This window comes from Cydia splendana, chromosome 25 (assembly GCF_910591565.1).
Source record: "Cydia splendana chromosome 25, ilCydSple1.2, whole genome shotgun sequence".
Taxonomy (NCBI): Eukaryota; Metazoa; Arthropoda; class Insecta; order Lepidoptera; family Tortricidae; genus Cydia; species Cydia splendana.
The window spans coordinates 9,001,964-9,014,200 of record NC_085984.1 but is presented as its reverse complement, the minus strand read 5'-3'; positions in this window follow the sequence as shown (position 1 = coordinate 9,014,200).

The window sequence follows — 12,237 nt, the reverse complement described above, 5'->3', positions numbered from 1 at the left end:
AAAAGGAAGGAAGGTAGAAGAGAGGCTAGAAGATAGGTAGGGTGTTAGGTAGTCAGGTAGAGGTAGTTAGGTAGGTATTTGCTGAGAGGGTCGAATGGATTTACCCGCGTTTGAAGCTAAACGACACAATTTACACTAGGGGTACCTTAGGTACCTACAGTAACTCTAAAAGTAGGTAAGTATACCCAACTAGCAAAATCACGCTAACAACAGTCTCTAGACTACAATTTTGTCGCTCTTATATTGATTTTATATCATCGTATAAGCCCGGGTTTGGGCACAAAGCATAAGCGTATTTATTTTAATATCGTTCTAATATCAGTCTAATTGAATGTTAAACTGAAATAAATGTCATATACTAAGAAAAAGTGACCAAGGCCTCCAGTGCCCCAGGCTGGAATCGAACCAGCGTCCTCTGCTATCGCGGCAGGTGCCTGAACCACTCGGCCACCGGGCCACAGCGACATTAGTCAAATTTTCCAAGTATATGCACTTCCTACTGAAGGCTTGTGGCGCCCCCTTTTCTTAGTATATGACATTTATTTCAGTTTATAATTTATATAGTAGTGTTTCTACTTGATAAAAACAAATTAAAATATTTTCTGAAAAATAATTTAATTTGTTCAAATACTTCATAGTAATTGAATGTTGTTTCCATTCACAGTAATCTTTTTCAAAACTATATTAAGCTGCTTTAGGCTAATATCGCTTTTACGTAAGTATCTTGTAAGCCTACATAGGCTTATATTGGTCGAACGTTAGAATCTTGTAAGCCTAAATAAGCTTATTTTGGTTTGAAACATTCTATTTGTGAAGTATAAATATACGGGTGAAATTAACTGCAACGTGACAAAAACATAATTATTAGTGTAAGTGTTTATCAAACTTTTTATGAATTATGTTTAAATATAATAACGTGCTGTTTATCATCGTCTTTTTATGTTTCAGGGTAAGTATTCACATGGGAAAATATTATTTATTGTAAAGTAGACCCTGTTTTACACTTCAAACTTCATGCGCCTACTCAAATATGGTATTTGAATATTTTTATAATTATTTTATTTCTTTATTTTGTATTGATAGTCAGCCATTGATGTAGGTGTATTTTTCAAGCGCACTATTAGAGTATTTTAAGCATTCTGAAAACAAATGATGTGGCCATGTTGAATAAATTACGGTTCCTTGCTTTACTTATACTAACAATAGTGTTCCCAAAAACGATTTAAGATCAAACCATCTTATATTGATCTTCTCTTTTGTGATATAAGTGTCTTGATCTTATATCACTCTAATATCTTACTAAAGTGCTGCTGTTGATCTTATTATAGCTTTAAATAAGATCAGAAAAGTACGTACTTACAGTGTTCTTATGCTATGTTGATATTAGTCTTACATTCTTACAATAGCATTTAGAAATCTAATATAAAATCAAATGAACTAAGAGAATGAGGATATAAGACCAGGTACTCTCAAGTTCAATGAGACTTCGTAAATGTTGTTGTAAGAGCAAGAGGCTTATAATAGTATTCTGCTATGTTGATATTAGTCTTACATTCTTATAATAGCATTTAGAAAGTCTAATATAAGATCAAATGAACTAAGAGAATGTGGATATAAGACCAGGTACTCTCAAGTTCAATGAGACTTCGTAAATGTTGTTGTAAGAGCAAGAGGCTTATAACAGTATTATGCTATGTTGATATTAGTCTTACATTCTTATAATAGCATTTGTAAAGTCTAATATAAGATCAAATGAACTTAGAGAATGTGGATATAAGACCATGTACTCTCAAGTTCAATGATACTTCGTAAATGTTGTTGTAAGAGCAAGAGGCTTATAATAGTATTATGCTATGTTGATATTAGCCTTACATTCTTATAATAGCATTTAGAAAGTCTAATATAGGATCAAATGAACTAAGAGAATGTGGATATAAGACCAGGTACTCTCAAGTTCAATGAGACTTAGTAAATGTTATTGTAAGAGCGAGAGGCTCATAATAGTATTATGCCATGTTGATATTAGTCTTACATTCTTATAATAGCATTTAGAAAGTCTATTATAAGATCAAATGAACTTAGAGAATGTGGATATAAGACCAGGTACTCTCAAGTTCAATGAGACTTAGTAAATGTTATTGTAAGAGCGAGAGGCTTATAAGACTAGGTAATAAGACTAAACTTACTAAAGTGCGTATTAGCTTGTCTAAGACTAATATAAGAGCGATGATAAGTTCAAAACAAAAATAAGAGCGCTATAAGCTCACTACTCTTATAAAGTGCGCAATCTGAGACTTTTTTGCTAGTTGGGTAGGTACCTAATACTTCTGTTTAAAATGTGCTCATGGTCAATCAGCTATATATAATAATTTCAGCCTATATCCGTCCCACTGCTGGCAGGCGTGGCTCACTCCGCGATTTCGTCGCTTTGCTACAGGTAGCTAAAAGTACATCCGTTCCACACCAATTTTGGTGGCTAGCCATAAGCCGCGCGTGGCGCTGTCGCCACCTAGCGGCCATACCCATACCTGTCCTGATCGTAACAGACGCGTTTTGTTAGAGAGTGAGTCTTCTGTACCTAGTACTATTATTTATTCTGTGGCACAGGCCTCCTCTCATGCGCGGTGAGGGCTTGGGCTATAGTCCCCACGCTAGCCCAATGCGGATTGGGGACTTCACTCACATCCGCGTCTTCACATACACGGTACACCTTTGAATTTCTTCGCAGATGTATGCAGGTTTCCTCACGATGTTTTCCTTCACCGAAAAGCTAGTGGTAAAATGTCAAATGATATTTCGTACATAAGTTCCGAAAAATTCATTGGTAGGTACGAGACAGGATTTGAACCCGCGACCTCCGGATTGAAAGTCGGACGTCCTGCGGATGTCAGATCCACTCGGCCACCACCGCTTTAAGAAATTTAACCCTTAAACAGGTTGTGTATCTATAAGTACCTACCACATAGCAAATGATTTTTTTTGGCGAGCTGAGTAAATACAACGACCGCAAAATGTCATTGCCGTAAAGTCTATTAAGTGGGTGATATCGGAACGTAAAAAAATGACAGGTGTCAAAACAAATTTTGTTCGTTTCTCCCGCTGTATAAGTTCGCTACGCCCAAAAAAAGTACTGTAAGTATTTTATTTTGTATTTTTATGGTAGGTTATTAGATAATGTATGTGTAGTAAGTCATAACTTACCTTAGTTATTGTTTTCTGATAAAATATTCGATCTAAAAGTTTGTGGTTCGTATGAAACCTCTGCCCGTCTGGGGCACATTCGAGTGGTTTATAAGTGGCCTCTGCCCTGCAGGGAGTTTACATGACATTTAAGGGTAAGATTCATTACTATGAATGAACCCTCATAGTACAAAAGTAATATATATTTCTTTGGTTTTTAAATTTAATATTTATTCAACGGTCAATCTTACGAGCCACGACATCCATGCGAGCCAAGAAAGTGCTGGCAGTTAGTGCATTTTGTGACGCAAGTGTAAATGTGATGTGCACATGACTTGCCCTTAAAACTACTCTGTATGCCTAACAAGGCAGTGGTCACATAAGGACCACGTAGCAACATTGGTCACGAGCAGTGGGCATATAAAAACCGCCGGGTTTTTTTTATAGAATAAAAAAAATCACGAAATTACTTTTTTAATACAGTTGCTCAAAAAGTGCTACTTTACGTAGCTGTTTAGCGTGCGGAAAGTTGGTTATCTCGAACTAGTGCTTTTTACTTTTCCAATTTTTTTAAATTTATACTTGTTCCAATTCACGACTACTTATTGATGAGTGTTAATATTCGTTTCCTTTAAACGTCGTAATCAGCATAAAAACCTACTGTTAATGTAAGAATGTGAAAAATATACATATTTCATATTTAATACTTACCTCTTCATCATTATAACACGTTTATTTTTTAATATTGAATATTGAAAATTCCGTTCTTAATAAGTTGTCTGAATGGAACGGAATAGCTGCCAAACGCCCATAGATATAATATACTTAAAGACGACGTCTAAGCGAGCTGTCACTGTTACCACTTTTGTTTAGTGTACGATTAACAATGTTTTACTTATTTTTTCGCAACTGTATTAAAAAACGTCGTTCGATACACGTGCGGAAATGTCATTCTTCACTCGTCCCGAGTCTTGCCACTCGCCTGCGGCTCGTGGCAAAATATCTCGGTACTCGTGAAGTAATGACATACCTTCCGCACTAGCATCGAAATGTACTATTCTTTTTAAGCTACCCATATAACCATTCCAGTCGCAGAATCACAAAGTGGTAACTAAATGTCAGATGTGTCGTAACAGAGTCCACACAATGTGTCTAGAATTGTTTCGAAACAAAGTGTCGTCGCCGTGTCTACACTTTTCCGTAACAAGGTGTCGACACATTTGTGTGCACTTTGCGTGCGGTTTGCGACTAAATCTGACAGCAAATTTGTGACAGCAAATGTCAATATAAAATACCTCTTAAAACCAAGGTTTGCCAAACTACTATTAGTGTCTCGTGTGCTCGTAATTCTAGTAAGTCATCATGGGCAATGCAAATGATAATAATCGACCGAAACCATATAAACACCCAACACCCGTCAACCTTTTACAGAAAAGTTTTTAAAGAAATTCAATAAGCTACTTAGGTCAGGCAACGAATGCTCCAAAAGTTGTAGAGGGAAATGCTCGGAACACAAGTTTTGACTCCGTAACTCGGTTTGACAAGTTAGGAGGTGAACATATCAAAAGTCCCCGGCCGTAGCCCTTGAGCGGGGGGGGGGGGGGGAGAGGGGGCTTTGAAGGTCCCATTTTCCCGTTTTTCGATTATATCTCGGAAACTATGCATCTCAGCGACATGGCCACTTATACAAAATGAAAGTTAATTTAATTTGTTACAAGTTTATTCAGTCAATTTTTTCGATATGTTGAATAGTTTTTGAGATATCCGCTCTTGAAAGTTTATTTAGGGCTCTCAATTTTATCTTGATATATCTATATCAGTGAAGGTGCTAGGCCGTGTTTGGTATCGTTTTCGTATAAATTTGGGGTGCTGAATCCATTTAAGATATCACATTGACACCATTCCACAAAATAAAAATAAATCTTTTTAGGGTTCCGTGCCTCAAAAGGAAAAAACGGAACCCTTATAGGATCACTCGTGCGTCTGTATGTATGTCCGTCTGAATACACAAAATAGTTCTTTACCTATAGATGACAGGAAAACCTATGAGAAATGTGCAGTCAAGCGCGACTCGGACTTAATGTACGGAACCCTTAATACGCGAGTCCGACTCGCACTTGGCCGGTTTTTTTGAAACTCTTCTTGACGCTTAACCGCTGAACCGATTTCGTTGAAATTTGGTATAGAAATAGTTTGCGTCCCGGAACAGGACATAGGATAGATCTTATAACCAAAATCATCTTTTGAAGGTGTGAAAAGTGGCGTGGAAATTTGTACGGGAAATCAATAACCGCTGAACCGATTTATATGAAATTAGGGATGGTCTACATCTTTGATTTAGTTAAAAATGATGAAAAAACATGACTTCAAACCTAAACTTAAACAGTATTAACTTCAAGAAGTCAATTCTGAATTCCCCCCTACACCTCATTTCACACCTTTAAAGGATGATTTTTGAGATAACTTATTATATCCTGTCTCGGGACTCAAAATATATGTGTACCAAATTTAAATTAAAACTGTTCAGCAGTTTAAGCGTGAAGAGGAGTTTAAAAGAAAGTATTATAATAAGTTTATATGTTTTTACTTTGGAATGGTGTCAATGTGATACCTTAACTAAATTTGGTACTGCGAATTTATACGAAAACGATACCAAACATGGCCTCGTAGCTTTACTGTTGTAGAAGTCAAAATAAAATTGAGAGCCCTAAATTCTTATTACTTGGCCAAACTTGTGTAGAAGGAAAAGGTAAAATAAAAGTCTTCGGCAGGAATATAAGACACAAATATATTTTTTTTAAGCGTTACTATTTCATTCATCAAATATAAACATACCTTGATTATACTATTCTAGTGAGATCCTCATAGATAAACAAAAACATTTACTTAAAAAATTACAAGGTCGAAATGTCACGGAACTTGTGAGAGTAATATGTGAAAAATATAAACTTTTATGACAAAAAAAATCTGGACACAATTTAAGAATCACCCAATTGCGTCGAGGAATCATCTGTATTTTTGCTTGTTTCATTACCTCCTCGCTTCTTTTTTGTCCTTTGTATTCTGTAGCAATTTGTTAGATCTGAAAATAAAGATAACTTGCGTCGTCACGGATGTCGATTTATAGGTTTTAGGGAGTGCAGAATTCGAAAACGATGATCATTTTATAATCCAAGATGGCGGCTATGTATTTTGTCATAAAAGTGGAATCCAAAATAGTCATCATTTTCGAAATCTGCGCCCCCTAAAACCTATAAAACGACATCCATGAAGACTTTTATGACATAGTGCATGGCCGCCATCTTGGAATCCAAAATAGTCATCATTTTCGAAATCTGCGCCCCCTAAAACCTATAAAACGATATCCATGACGACTTTTATGACATAGTGCATTGCCGCCATTTTTAAATTGAAAATGTCATCATTTTCGAAATCTGCGCCCCCCAAAACCTATAAAACGACACCCATGACGACTTTTATGACATAGTGCATGGCCGCCATTTTGGATTCCAAAATGGTCATCATTTTCGAAAGCGGGGCCCCCTAAAACCTATAAAACGACATCCATGACGACTTTTATGACATAGTGCATGGCCGCCATCTAGGAATCCAAAATGGTTATCTTTTTCGAAATCTGCGCCCCCTAAAACCTATAAAACGACACCCATGACGACTTTTATGGCATAGTGCATGGCCGCCATTTTGGATTCCAAAATGGTCATCATTTTCAAAATTGGGGCCCCCTAAAACGTATAAAACGACATCCATGACGACTTTTATGACACAGTGCATGGCCGCCATTTCGGATTCCAAAATAGTCATTATTTTCGAAATCGGCACTCCCTAAAACCTATATATCGACACCCATCTCGACTTTTATGACAAAGTGTTTTGCTACCATCTGCATGCAAGACATTTCTATTATTTTTACGTACAAAAATGGCCCCCTGTCAACTTTCAATCGAGATTTAATCGATAATTTATTCGATTAATATTCAGATTAATTCAATTTCAATCTATGTTAGGTCGACTAAACTAATCGCGATTAAAATTTTAGAATTAACTTTTTTTATTCCATTAATTAGTCGAATAAACAGTTAATCGATTAATGCCCATCTCTGACCAGGCATTTTTAGTATTTTTACACTTTGAGAATATCTGAAAACAAATCTACACAAGGAGCCATTTTGCAAATCCAGTAACATACCAGTAACTTTGTTATTACTTTTGACAGCGCGTGTCATGTGTCAACACAGAGTCGACACAAAGTCGAAACATTGCAACTACTTTGTGACTGCAATATTTCTCAGCCTTAAACCATATTTATACATCATAATTAACAAGTTTCGTAGTATGTAAAGCGTTATTTCTGTTATTTAAGTATAGTATACGCATCGAAGTACTAAAAATGCTTCAAATAATATAGTTATGAACACAGGCACTGAGAAGTAAACAATTTCATTTCCGGCTAAACTAAAACAATGTGGTGGCGCGTTGATTATATTACACTTAGTTTATCAAATCACTCGAGCAGTTTAATTCCCCATAATAATTTAAGTCATATTGTAATATAAATGCAAACAATATATAATTACGTCTTGTAATCCGTTTTAGAGATGGCGTATTAATGTCACTTATTTTTATTTAAGTATTTTTCCATCTGACAGTTTCCATTTGACAGGAACAAAATGAACGTGTGGCGACCACCGGCTCGCCACTCTGTACGCGCCTAAGTCCGCGCGCCTGCGCGATGCGCCACCGCCGTTGCTATGCAACAGATGTAGCAACACTATACAACAATCCCTTCTGCCTAAGAAAAAGCATACGTTATTTTTAATTCAGAGTATTGTGAAATTTATACATTTATGTAAATAATAATATTGTAAATATACTTGTATATACCCCGCGGCATCTTCTCTTGTAAATAATATAGTTTCCCCTATATACCTACCTCTTCTACAAACGAATGAACGAATGATTTTGGCATAAAGTAGTCGCAAACCCGAAACAATGTGTGCACACGGCGACCACACTTTATGTCACTTTGTGTCATGTGTCGACCCTTCCCCATTTCTGGTAACTGTGTCGACACGGCGACGACTCTGCGACTGGAATTGTGACCGAAACAGACGGTGTCGACACAAGATGTGTCAACACCGCGTCGTAACGGCGACTGGAAATGGTTGTATGGGTATTACCTACCCGAATCAGTAATCAAAAGTAAAAAATGCGTCAGGCCTGTTTAAGGGTTAAGGTAAAAACAATGAAATAACCTTAAATGTTAATATTACTCCCAGTGCTGGCCGAACGTTAATTGCAATTGACCATTACAAATTGAACCGTAAACGGTAACGGATGGTTACAGTTGACGGTTCAATTTGTAATGGTTAATGGTCAAGAATGGTCAATTGCATTAACGTTCGGCCAACACTGATTACTCCACATGACCTTATGGATTTAAATTGTGACCGGTAGTTCAAGACGTTCAAGTGTCACCGGATGCTCTTATATTATATATTATGCATGAGTTTTGTAAATTTGTAAACAAACTTAACCTCCATCTCGACCAACCTCCGAAACTTAATAAATATTTACTGTACAATTATGTCGAACACCTTGGCTTTATTTGATTTACTTATTCATAAGAAACATAAGTAGAGATGCAACGGATAGTTGTTTGGCCGGATACCGGATACCGCGCGGATGTATGCCTGACCATCGGCATCTGAATATTCGGTATCCGGCCGCCGAATATTCGGCCGGTGGAACTATACCTACATTTCAGTTTTTCATGTGCGCATTGTTCAGATTTTGACCTGTTTCGTAGGGAACGTTCGCGCGGACTCATTTTTATGTTCGAAATGAGTGCGCGTGCAAGTGAGTGGAATGTTTAAATAATAAACTAGTACGATTATGACCGTGACTGTTTCTTAAATCCAATTTGTTTACTCCAAAGCAAAGTTACTATTCGGTATCCGGACGGATATTAGGTCGCTATCCGGTAACCGACCGGTTAATAAAACTAAGGGCCGGATAGGCCGGATACCGTATAGTACCGAATATCCGGTGCATCTCTAATCATAACTATAAGTAAAAAATGAAGTTTCAAAGATGGCGTTTTTCTTGATGTATGTATACTTGTATAGTGCGACATAAAATAGTAGAAATTAAATAAAATGGAACTAATAAAATCACACTTAAATTGTTGCCATGTTTAAGCATTTTACGTAAAAAAATGCAACAGTTAGTTACGTAGGAAGTGGCGCCCTCAATAATTTTCTACAATTTCTTGTCAGCCTATACTTGCAGTCCGTATCAAATAAGGCACACCACGCCAAGTATCTGCCACCCTGGAAAACTTTTCTGAATTAAGTTAATTTATATCTACAGTTCGCGTTCAAACATATCTGTCACAATATTTAATGCCTGTGAACACCGCTACAAAAGAAATATATTCATACGAATTTGACTTTTAGACGTGTGGGCTCACACGTAGTCACTGCGAACTGCGAAGTCTTTGCAAAAGTGCGTTTTCACATTGCCCGATCCGATATCGGAAGTGTTTTCCTGATGTCATAAGACAGGTTTACAATCGTATTGTGTTGTCTTCATTAATTATTGCTAATTGTGATTAATACCTACCTAATTATAAATAACTTAGACCACGCTATATCAAAGGCAATGACCGCCATTTTTTCTTCATTGTCTATGACCGAACGAATGAGCCTTGGTCAATAACACTAAAAAAATGAAAGCGCTCGTCTATAGGCTTATCACGCGATCTTAACGTACAATGTAAATCGGACTGAATACCCTTAACAATAACGTTCAAATTTGTAATTGCCGGTAGAAGCATGTTCCAAGCAAGATGAGTGATAATTATACTTTCCATTTTACTTAAGTAATTCGATTATTTACCGTTGAGGTGATTTATGTAATAGGCAGTTTTCTATTTAACCTTCGAAATCCCAGGGTCGTTGTTTTATCGTCAGATTTCGATGTTTGTCTAAAAATTATTCCCACTAAACAACGAAAATTACATACATGTTTGTCCCTATGTTTACCAAGAATGAGCTCTACAAACTTACCAAATATAAAAGTCTGATGAAAAAAAACCAACACCAATAAAGTCGGCCCTAGTAAGTTTTGAATTTTGAATTCCGTAATAAACAATTAGTTGTCCTTTTAAATGGACATCGAGGCTTAAGAGGTTAAGCGGATTTTACGCATTGTGGTTTCACCGTCGAACTTTTTCAAGACAAACAGGAAAAGTTTTGTGGTTTTCCATGACACTATTGGCCCAATAATCACGGAAAAAACACAAGCATAAGAGTTTTTTGGCAATTCGATTTAAAAGAATCTTTCAATAGTTTTAAAGATTCAGCAAAAATTTTTTTCAGCCCAAATTTATCTGGGAGATGTTCATAGGAGGGAGAGCCACAAGTCAAAGCTTTATTTCTTTATTTCAGTCACATGCATAAACTTACGGCTAAGGATGCCAAAACGCTTATGCGATAGGGACAATACATACTTAGATTCAAGTGCTGCGGGGGCCATTGAACTTTTAAGTCAGATATTAAATATCTAGTACCCTAAACACATGCCTTATTGAGCTCACTGTGGGACTAGGTCGATTTACATGTGTAGGTAAGATTGTCCACGCCTAGATCTGTCAATCATAAATCTTACTTTTCACATTGCAAATGGTTTGCTCTACATATCATATTATATCATATCATATATTGGAACGTTTCTGATGGGTGTTTTTATATCTTTGGAAAGTCTAAATCACACCGTAATAGTTTTTTTAGGGTTCCGTACCCAAAGGGTAAAAACGGGACCCTATTACTAAGACGCCACTGTCCGTCTGTCCGTCTGTCTGTCACCAGGCTGTATCTTTTCAGTTGAAATTTTCACAGATAATGTACGAGGGGCGTTCAAAATATTCTCGGTATTGATATCTTACAACCTCTTCTAAAATTTCTTTTGTTACTGGCCGCTAAGGTTTATTCATTGACATTAAAAAAAAGTATAATTCGAACCGAGATGTTCTTTTGTTTTTCTGCAATTGCTGAACAAACATGAACATCATGTGCGAATTGACAATGTTAACTAAATCAGAACATCAATGCGTCATAAGATTCTCGACAAAACAGGGTAAAAATAAAAAAACCATAAAAGAGGAAATGGATTGTGTTTACCGTGAGTCTGCTCCTTCTTTATCTACCATTTAAAAGTGGTCAAGCGAATTTAAGGGTGGAAGGGCTAGTATTGAAGATGACCCTAGACCTGGTCGGCCTGTAGTAGCTACTTCACAAGAAAATATTGATAAAGTGGAAAAACTTATATTGGAAGATGGTCGAGTGAAGGTAAAATCTATAGCTCAAGTAACCAATCTTTCTATTGGTATCGTACATGATATTATCCATGACCATCTTAATATGTCAAAAGTAAGTGCAAGATGGGTTCCGCGAATGCTGACTCGGCTTCAAAAAGACATGCGTGTAGCGTGTAGTTCCGATGTTATTGACCTGTGCGGTGAAAATCCTGATGAGGTGCTGCAAAGAATAGTTACTGGAGATTAAACCTGGGTTCATCATTATGACCCAGAGAGTAAACAAGAGTCCATGCAGTGGCACATTAAGGGTTCAGCTCATCCCAAGATGTTCAAGGTCGTCCCTTCAGCTGGCAAGGTCATGGCCACGATATTTTGGGATTCTGAAGGAATATTACTAATCGATTATAAAGAAAAAGGTGTAAATATCACAGGACAGTACTACGCTAACATTCAACGTCAATTAAAGGATGCTATCAAAGAAAAGAGGCGAGCAAAGATAACCAAAGGTGTTCTGCTTCTGCGTGACAACGCCCCCGTCCATACTGCTCATATTGCCAAGGCAGCTATTCTTGAATGTGGGTTTGAAACTGTTACTCACCCACCGTATAGTCCGGTCTTAGCCCCCAGCGTCTTCTTTTTGTTCCCCAATCTTAAAAAGGATCTGCATGGAATATTTTTTTTCTGATGATGAAGCATTGAAGGCGGCAGTGGAGGAGCAT